Source organism: Eutrigla gurnardus, assembly GCF_963514095.1.
Source record: "Eutrigla gurnardus genome assembly, chromosome: 10".
NCBI lineage: Eukaryota > Metazoa > Chordata > Actinopteri > Perciformes > Triglidae > Eutrigla > Eutrigla gurnardus.
In genome coordinates this window covers 1,495,537-1,506,131 of record NC_139924.1, presented here as the reverse complement: position 1 = coordinate 1,506,131, position 10,595 = coordinate 1,495,537, and the positions used below count along the sequence as shown (strand labels likewise).

The 10,595-nt window shown below is 40.0% G+C and overlaps 1 long non-coding RNA gene across 1 annotated transcript; it reads left to right on the top strand.

Moving 5' to 3' along the window:
- Positions 1 to 353: 353 nt before the first annotated feature.
- Positions 354 to 1,462, top strand: LOC311019587. Its single transcript, XR_014597819.1, has 3 exons — positions 354 to 490; positions 604 to 675; positions 743 to 1,462. It is a non-coding gene; the product is annotated as an uncharacterized lncRNA (long non-coding RNA).
- The last annotated feature ends 9,133 nt before the right edge of the window (positions 1,463 to 10,595 follow it).

The following is a 10,595-nucleotide window of genomic DNA, read 5'->3' as shown; positions in this document are numbered from 1 at the left end:
TGCTGTTTTGTTTATAATGCAGGCTGGCCAAAATAGGTAATGAGGACTTAAGAAAAGCAGAGGACTTTGTGCTGCTCATGCGGAAGCATTATGCCTCTACACTGGCAGTCTCCAGCGGCAAAACTCCAACCTGTGGTGAGATCTTGCCCATCTTGCTGAAGCTGGAGCAACACTACACTGTGCAGGAAGGTGACTCTGCCTTCACAAGGAGCATCAAGGAGAATATCTGGAATGATCTTTCCAAACGCTACCAGGTACATTATTTCTCTTAAATGAAATAAGAGCAGTAAATAATTAGTCTAATGTAATCCTGTCCTCCTTTCTCATGTTCTCCTTTTTGAAATTTAAGAGAACTGATATCAAGAGATTCCTGGAGGAGGCAACCAGCTTGGACCCCCGATTTAAATCCAAAGTGAGTGATGATGATGAAGTCTGGGAAAGGATCAGGGAAGCAGCAATCACTGCAAACACAGTGGCAACAACAGATGAGGTATTTGAATTTGTCTATGTCTTTTGATTGCATTTGATAACATTGTGAGAGTGAGACCTTTCCGTCATGGCTCTGTATGAAAAGTTAATTATGTGTTTACATCACTTCTCAAGCTCCCGGAGCAAGGAGAGACGGAAAGGGAGCGCTGTGAAGATGGAGACGAGGAAGAAGTAGAGGAAGACTATGTATGGTTAACTAACTCGTTTATTTGTGATGCCCATGTATATTTGCTACATGTTCATTTAATTTCAGGCACCACCACCACCAGCAGAGAAGGACAGCTTTGGAGGAACTCTTTGAAGAGGAGGACAACGAGCTGCAGTTATTTAAAAAATCGCAGCCCCTTCTTTCCCTAGCCCAGAGAGTGGATCAGGAGATCCAGTTGTACAGAAGCCTGCCCTCCATCCCCTCCAAGGATAGTGCCACACTATGGTGGTGGAACAAAAGAGATACTCTGCCCCTGCTGTCTGGACTGGCTGAACACTTTCTGTGTGTGCAGGCTTCCTCCACCCCATCTGAGAGGGTGTTCTCCACTGCTGGAGACACCATAAGTCCAGAAAGATCACGTATCCTTCCTGAAAAAGCAGACATGCTTATTTTTCTGCAAAAGAATTGTTAGTTCCTCAAGTATTTGCACTACGAACTGTACTGTTGTAATTTGACAGTATTTCTTTTTTGTTATTATTTTTGAGTGCTACTATCAGCTCATTTGTCCTTTTTTAAAAAGGAGGATTTTTTTTATTTCTATTACAAAAATGTTACACATTCTTGTGTATTTGCCATCTTGGCTTTGGGCCTCTTTTGACCTCATTGTGAGTTAAGGTTGTGAGTTCTTATTAAACAAACTTGATGCCAATCAAAATGTTTGTTCTTTTTCCCCAAATTAGAATCGATAAGAGAATCGATAAAGAATCGAATCGATAAGCAATATCGATAATGGAATCGGAATCGTAAAAATCTTATCAATTCCCATCCCTAAATAGGTTGCACTCTGGAGCCCTGCATACACGCTTGCCCCAGCTATTACAAACTCAAAATCTTTATAAGCCAATAAATTCTCGCAAGAGGCTGCACGTGTACGCATTAACATGCGGTATATCATACACAGCCACATCACGGGCGCTTAAAGATTCGTGAAAATGTGCATGACGAGCAAAATTATCCATCATATACCAAGCTAACGTGTGCATGCTAAATACAAATAAATATTCATTAATAGTTCAAATAACTCGTTCATACGAAGCACCAAAAGCTGTCCAATGTGGTCTCCTCACATTGTCCAAGGTCCAAAGTGTCGAAAGCCAAGCCAAAATCTAAAGCCAAATATCCAAATTCTCTCTCAAGATTAGAAAACGCTGCTTGGAAAGATCTGGAATATCAGACTGGACGATTGAAGACGCAACGTCGTCAATCCTATCTCACGGAGCCAGCTATTAGCCAATCACAGCGCTTCAAAAATGGCGAGAGCCTCACATCAGAGATTCGACACACAGAGACAAGCCCAGACACAAAAAATAACAGGAAAGAGAAACACAGCGACAGGAAGTCCACAAAATAAAAGCTCTCTATAAATAATGGACTTATATAAAATATTAAAGCAAAATCAAACATGATTTATATGGACATATTTAAAAAAAAAAAACATTACTTAGTATGATGTTCCTATGGTTTACAAACATATGTAGTGGATTAATTCATCACAAATGGTAAATAAATGGTAAATGGCCTCATTTATATAGCACTTTTCTCCAAAGCGCTTTACAGGAATGAACGCTGAGGGTACATATCACATACAATAATTAAGCTACTTTTGAGACCAAAAATTGAGAACTGCTTGAATAAATATCCTATTCATTTTGAAAAATTATCATCCAATGAGAAAAACAGTAGCTGACCAATAGTGTAACTTCATTAGTGAATCAGTCAGTGACTTTTGCCTTCAAAGTGTTCACCACCACCTTCTTGCAATCCAGCCATAACAAAACCAGATAAACACATTGACGTCGAGACACTAATATACCATCACAGTTATATCTATGTTAACATTCACACGACAGAAAAATACTAACCATCTATGGCAAAGCAGGCCGAAGCCTGCAGAACCTCCAGCTGCTGGAGGGCGCTTTCGAGCTTCTGCTCACACTCCAGCAGCTTTTGTTTTGTAGTGGCCAGCTCTTTTTTTTTTTTATAATAAGGGACCTTTCGTTGGCCAATCCCACCCTGGTCTTCTTCACCATGGTCCTCATCAGACCATGGCATAAGACCAGGCTTTCCCTTGCCAAATCCTGGTGCTTGACACCAGGATTGGAGCATCGATACTGAAAATACAAAACAAACAATATACATATCAACCATAGAATACGAATGAGCACTTTAGACAAATTGATATTGAACCGTGACACAAAACACATCCAGCACCTAAAACAGCTACTAGGTCTACAAATGTTTTCAATTACATATTCAATGACAAATCAAAAATAGTATGTAATTACCACAAATATCCCCTTCAATTGTAATGAATAATTATCATATCACATTTATGACACATTTACTCTTCTCACTACTATAAATTCAACACCGTAACAGGTTACAATGACATGATTCGTGCTGTAAGGCTTTAAGCCAATCACATCTAATAACTACAAACCTTTTTCCCTTGTTAGGTTTTTCTGCTATCTAATTTACCACTACATTATTTCAAATGAACTCATAAAAATTGTGCATTTCTCCTTCATGCAGGATGACCATGTCAAATTTCAGTTTTACATGGGATTACAATCATTAAATCCTTATGTTAATTTAGAGAAAAACAATCACATGAATGTTAATAGCGCGTCTATTACTTACAATGTGGTACTCACACTCCTTTCGACATGCCAGAACCTCTGCATCATCAATTGTGGGAAGCTTCTCTGGGGAAGTAGCCATTGTCTGACAAACAATATAACACAAGGCACACCCGTGAACATAAACTACAAACTAAATTCAAAACACTAGAATTGTCAGTAACCAAATATAGGTACAAACAAATACAAATAAATACAAAATAGGCTATGGTACTAAGCCAAAATAAATAAATGCTAAATAAGATGTAAATTTGATAACATTAATTACAATGTTATTAATGTGATAATACTGCTGCAGAAATAAACTGTAGCCTACACCTTATGATGACAAATATATGAAAAGGAAATTATAAGTAGGCTACTTACAAATATCCTGCTTATGTTGTGCTGCTCTTGTCTCTGTCTCTGTCTCTTCTGGCGCAACTGGCGGTTAATCACCAGATTCAAATAAAACAGGCGGTGGGCAATTTCCGGTGTTTCCGGAGGCGTAATCCAGCCCGTATGGATTTTATTTAAAAAAACAACCCTCACTTTTTTTACATTGTTATAACGCTCAAAACGAAGTTAATAACGTCCCATTTCTGTGCAAAAAAATGTTTAATTAAAAAACCCATCAGACGAGTTTTGCAATAATTAAGTGCCAGAAAAAAACTGCCGATGTCCGGCCCATGTGAGGGGTTTAGGGATCCAGTAATCCTTAATCTCAGGACCTGCTCCAACACTAAGATAATCATTTCAAACATGTTTTCTATTTTAAATTTGGATAATTTAAATGATGATTATGTCACCACTTCCCCAGCGGAACGAACCAATGAGAGAAATAATGGTGCGTTCCATTTACCTCGTAAGTCGGAAGCCGGAGCTGGGAATGACGTCACGCCCGAGTTATCACAATTCAGTTACAAAGTCGGAAAAAAGTAGCCAACAGCCAAAAACGGAAGAGATACAAGATGGCTACATCTACAAAAGTTATTTTCGTGCTTGCCTGTCTGAATATAAACACCTTCTGGACAAATATCCGGTCTTCTGCCTTCTGCAACCTGCAAAAACGGTGGATTAAGAGAAAACACAAAGTCTTTCTACGTATTTCATTGTTTACTAAAAGTATTGATCGCCCTTTGATTGGTCATCAATAACGTTACTGTTTACAAATCGGGCTTGTGTGGATCGTCCGACCCGGAGCAGATGACGGTGTTGCCAAGTAAAGGTAAACAATCGCGATCTTCAAGCTAACTTTAGCTAGCATACTACTGTTGACAAATACTACAATATCAGTTAAACTCTTACCTCAAGATCTCGCTAAAAAAGACAGCAATGCCCGCATCTCTCCAGTCGCTTCGTATCCGCACATTCAACTTTACTGCTTTAGTTTCATTGGGTAAACGCCTCACCAAGTGAGTCGTTCTCCGTTTGTTTACATCTGCTTCCGCATGAGATCACGTGACACGAATCTCATGCGATACTGTCAGCAGTGAAACATACGTTAGAAATGGAATATATTACTATTAACCTTGTTCAAACTGTTAGAAATAATTTCACTTTTTTCATTGATCCTTTCAAGGAATGAAACTGGTGATTTGTTTTCTAACAAATGTATTGTAATGTAAGGAACTGAAAAATCCTGAAAACAAACTTAAGGCAAACTAAACTGTAGTTTTATAAATGTAAACTGCAGTGTATAACAATTAGGGGTGGGACGATACGGGTAACTCACGATTCGATACTGTGACGATATTTGGCCCACGATAACGATAATATCACGATACACGATATCTGCGATATTCGATATATTGCAAGAAATTTCATCACCGATATATCACGATATGTGACTGAAAAAGAAAAAATATGCATAAAAAATAAATTCCAAAACTTCGTACAATGTACAAATGAATAAACACTGTCCAGCTGGACACATTAAAGTGCATGAACATTAATAACATGTCTTATGTAAACCAGGACAGTGCTTTCTGATACTGAAAAGTCAGTAGCAACTTGTTTTATGTAAACTTGGGCCCGTTTTAGTTTAACAATAGCTTAACAAGATAAGAATAACATCAGAATTAAATGAAATATTGGGCACATTTCAGTATGCAACCAATTATGTGCAGAGTTATGTTCACAATCCAGTACCTGGGAAGTCAGGCCTCATGCCCACACGGCTCCGCGGATCCACACATGCGGTAAACACGCGCCGCCCGGAATCCTGCCCGTAAATAGGCAATCGAGCCCGGCCGAAAAGTGGGTCCTTATGCCCTAAATGCTCTGTGAAAAGCGCTTGAAGCTCACAACAGCACCGGCCAGCACACGGCCACGCTTACAATTACGCACCACGAACCCGCAGTTCTGCTCCGTCCGGAGAACCGTAAACTCTAGCGCGCCGCTCGGAATCTTGCCCGTAAATAGGCAATCAAACCCGGCCGAAAAGTCGGCACTCTTGCCCTCAAGGCTGTGTGAAACCCGCTTGGAGCTCAGACCGACCCCCGGGCAGCGGGCGGCCCCCGTGGATCCGCTCCGGAGAACCGTAAACTCTTAGATGCACCGACGGGAGTCTATAAAAACCCGTAGACCCAAAATATCGATATTTGCCGTCAGTGTATCGATTTATTTATTGCGACAGAGAGCACAACAATATATTGCAATATCGATTTTTTCCCCCACCCCTAATAACAATTAATGTACAAATAAACCATTTCTGTTTAATCATATACATCCTAACACAAAATATTAGTGAAGTGAAAAATGTGTATTAATGGACATCCAAAACGATAATAGCAACCTATTTAAGTACTGAACAGACCTATCCAAACTGTTGTTCATTCAAGTGCTGCTCTGTGTCAACACATGATCGCTGTTCTCTTTTTTGACAAAACTGAGTGACTAAACATTGATATCAACCTTCTAACTATTGTAAACATACATTTAAATGCCCATCTCACAGGAACTTGCATTGAATGAAATATTTAACCTAAAGCTACACACAGACACACACACTTAGAAATAAAAAAATCACAAAAAATTGGCTCTCTAGCGCCACCTAACGCCTTTTAGGCCACACCCCTTACACCGTAACTCCAATTGACACAAAATTTTACACACGTGCAGTCAAGTGTGCTCTACAAAATGGCAATTGACAGTGCTAAACTCCGCCTACCGAAATTTTCCACCATTTTGAATTTTGTGAAAAACACGTTTTTGCTAATTTCACCTAAACTGTACATCCGATTCTCACCAAAATTTCTGTGAATCATCATTGGACCACGCTGGTCAAGTGCTATCAAAATCTTTCTGAAATATAGTTGCGTTCAGAAGTTATTAGCCAATGAACATCAGAGGGGCGGGGCTCTAGCAATCAATACACATAACTCCACTATATTTAATCCAATCATCACAAAACTTGCAGGATATGTTAACATATGTCTCTGGAACATATCCTGAAAGTTTTATTAAAATTGACCACTCGGGGGCGCTACAGTAAGTTTTCAAGTTTTTTCAATTGTAGGGTTTGTATTGTAACAAACTCCTCCTACACCGTTAATCCGATTCCTACCAAACATTGTAAGCCTGTTCTAGAGGCCTCAACGATGAAAAATCATCAAAAGGTCTTACATAACTCAAAGGGTGTCGCCAGGATGGCGCCATGAACATTGACGAATTTCATGCTTCGCCACAATACTCTAAACTGTTATAACTTCAGTGTCCATTGTCCAATCTGGTTCAAACTTCTCACGTTTGATAAGAGTCCCACTCTGAAGTGTCTGCACTGCAATATTGACTCACTAGCAGAGCCCAGCCTAATGGCAACATGAAATGTGACTGATTTTATGCCCTTTTTCTGAGTAACAGCCCCCCCTTTAGATTGGGCGTACATGCATGGAATATATTTTTGCTAGATAGACCATGTGGGGATGTACAAAAAAGCCTCTTGAACCCACTGCCTAAAGTCAACATGAAGTGGGCAAATAACATGTTTTTAACCACCTGTATGTGCTCCTCCTGATGTCTTGGGCGGATCCACCTCAAATTTGGGCAGAAGAGCCTTCAGACGTTGCTCACGCTTCCTGTTGAAGATTGGGAGGATGTCTTGGCCGCTGTTACCACAGCGATGCTTTTTGCCATGTAAGAGGAAGTCACATTTCCAGTGCGTCGCTACAGTCCCAATGTTGTGACACTTTCTTACTATTTGATCATTTTTCTGATGTACAGTTTGGCCTTGTGACAGCAAAGTTCGTAGAGTTTGTAGAGAACATTTGAGTCAAGGGAGAGATGGATTTTATTTCATTTGATGTTTAACTTAGAGCTCTGAAAATACATCACATTGGTTTCCAGAAACACAGGAAATGGCTCAACTTAACAGGCTCAATTCTTAACTTTATATAAACTATAACAATGCTGACAAATTAATAAACAGTCATAGAATGAGTCATTTTGTTCATTACAAGATCTTTCATATCAAACATTTTAACACGACTGAAGTTTTGGTCTTCTAAATGCATTTGTACCAATTTACTCAAAGCAATTCATTGCAGTTCACATGACATGTTTCACTCCATTTGTCGGCCTCCGATCCAGCCATATACTTTCACCTCGACTCGTTTGTTTTCCTCAAAACAGGTAGTCATGAACACGCCGCAACCTGTGGGGGAAACAAACACATGATCATATATTGTACACATTCTAATTTCTATTTTAACATTTCTTACACAACGGATACGTATTCTTCTCAGAGAAACAGTGTTACAATATCCATGTAAAATTTACATATTACTACATGTACATTCCTTCATGTAAATGCCAAAAATAGCAGGACACCGCAGGGAATCGAACCCCATCCCAGTAAACCAGGAGTACCATTACCAGTGCCTTTTGCTTTTTGACTATACTTTCCAAGGAAAAGCAAAACCTGCATTTGCAACAGCATATAAGTGTAGATATGCAATTGTAAGTGTAATTGCATATAATGCAACAATTACATGCTGGTGTAAATGCAGGAAAAGAACTCTCACCAATGTTGCCACCTCTCATAGTTAGCCAATATACATTAAACAGCAGCAACAACAACCAATCAAACCAAAGAGATGAAAACTACCATTACATACACAAATACTTACAATTTACTCACCTCATGGCCCTCACCAGATGCACCTCATATGACACCTGGAAGAAACATCACAACAAACAGCCGGAACACCTGAGACAAGGAGGAACTGCAAAGCAACTTCATTAGACTATGCAGAGATAAAGAATCACTGGCCACCACAGCTGCACGTCTAAAAGTACAAACTATCCCTTCATGATCACTGAAATAAGTTGGCCTAACTACTGCATCAACTTCATAGTGTGTGGATTTTACATACGCATGATTTCAGTTGCGTATGTTCAGTTGAGCTGCAGTTCCTCTCAGTTGTGGCTTCAGTGACGAGCTGAACGTAGCCTTTGTCAGTTAGAAGTTTGCAGATGGATGAGGACCTCAAAATATCCTCATTGAAATCTCCCATGACTGCAATAGTGTTAGCTTTTGGATCTAGCCAATCAATTAACTTGGCTAGATGTTCTTTGAACAACGTCACAGGACATGATGGAGGTCTGTAGATGATGGCAACCAATACATCATCAGTCAGACACTAAACATTCCAAATTTACTTGTGGCACTTTGATTATGTCACAGGCCACATTGTCTGCTATATACACGCCGACTCCTCCATGTTCTTGTCCTTGCAGTGCAACTAAGCCCATTGCTGCTATAAGATAAACTGCGAGGAGAACTATGGAAAGTAAATCCATCAATGTCTAAGGTTTCAGCTCAATGCAACGTATGCTTGTCCTGCAGAAAAAATGCTCTACAGTTATATCTACAGTTAATCCCTGAACCTTGTGCACTGTACAAGCCCACTCCAATTTGAGTGGGAACTGCCGACGCATTCCACCTTTCTTTGTAACCCTTTCCTCCTCCGGATCAATGCCTACAGAATCAAACAATTCTGGGGAAACACCTACCGCTTGTCTCCTCCTCTGCTGACCCACGACATCATCATCAAACTTAACAAACACCTTTGGAGGAAAGTTGCTCGTCTCACTACGAACAATGTGGGTTACAGTGCCACAAACTCCATTAACTAGACCATCACTAACATCGATGTTCTTACACAACATCACATGCGCATCCCTACCCAACAACAACTCTTCTGCCAAACACGTACTGTACGCTTTGGCATGATGTCCAGTCTTCAACTCCAGTTTCCCCGTTTTACTATTGTTGAAGTAGTCCTGAGCATCTATCTGCACATACTCAGGACACGTGGTTAACAGTTGCTGAACGTTGTGCTCATTTACTTGTCTGTTCGTCAGGAATATGTGTAAAGCTGAGCTGACTTCACAACGTTTCAAGATTGCAATGTCACTCTCCAACATCAGAGTCTTCTTTGAACAAGTTCAACTCTGTTCAACAACTGAGCAAAGACCTCATCTTTCTGCCGCACTATTTCTGTCAGTTCCACAACACTAAATAAACTGAACCACAAATCAACACCTACCGCGTCAACGTACAATGGTTTCCCTTTTACTGGAGGCAATTGGAAAAAATCCAATAATGCTGACATTACCAAATGGGGAAAAGTCACCAGTCTGTTTGATTTGCCTCAATCTACCATGAATGTATGACAACAGGTTATGATCTACCATAGATATCTCATCAATGATCAATATCTGGAGATCAACGTATTTAGCACGGAGAGAACTAAGTTTCTCCTCACCCAAAGGTGTGTACGGTAAGCGCACATCCTTTCCAATGCTAAACGTGGTGTGTATCGTTGCTGCATGCAAATTGTATGCAGCAATGCCTGTAGGAGCCGTCAACAAAACACAAGTGTTGTCAGGATGCCGACACGCTGGAGACAACAACCTCATTGACTCATACTGAAGAGCCTTTATCAAATGGCTCTTTCCTGTCCCTGCACCACCTGTGATAAACACATGCAAAGGATCAGGTTTCTTACCATTGATCCTCTCCAAACACCACTGCCTGACCTGATAAAATACAGACAGCTGTGTCTCATTCAGAGACCTGACTAAGGGGTCATTCCGTGTCATTTCATCAAATGCCTCCCACCTGACCATCTCAGAATGAAATGAAAAAATTCAAGTACAAAGACACACTTGTTAATAGGACAAATCCAAAATATTAGGTCTCTACTGTCAACAGTTTTCTCATGAAACATCATTGAATGAAGGGTAGTTTAGACGGTTTTTGGCATCATACTCTG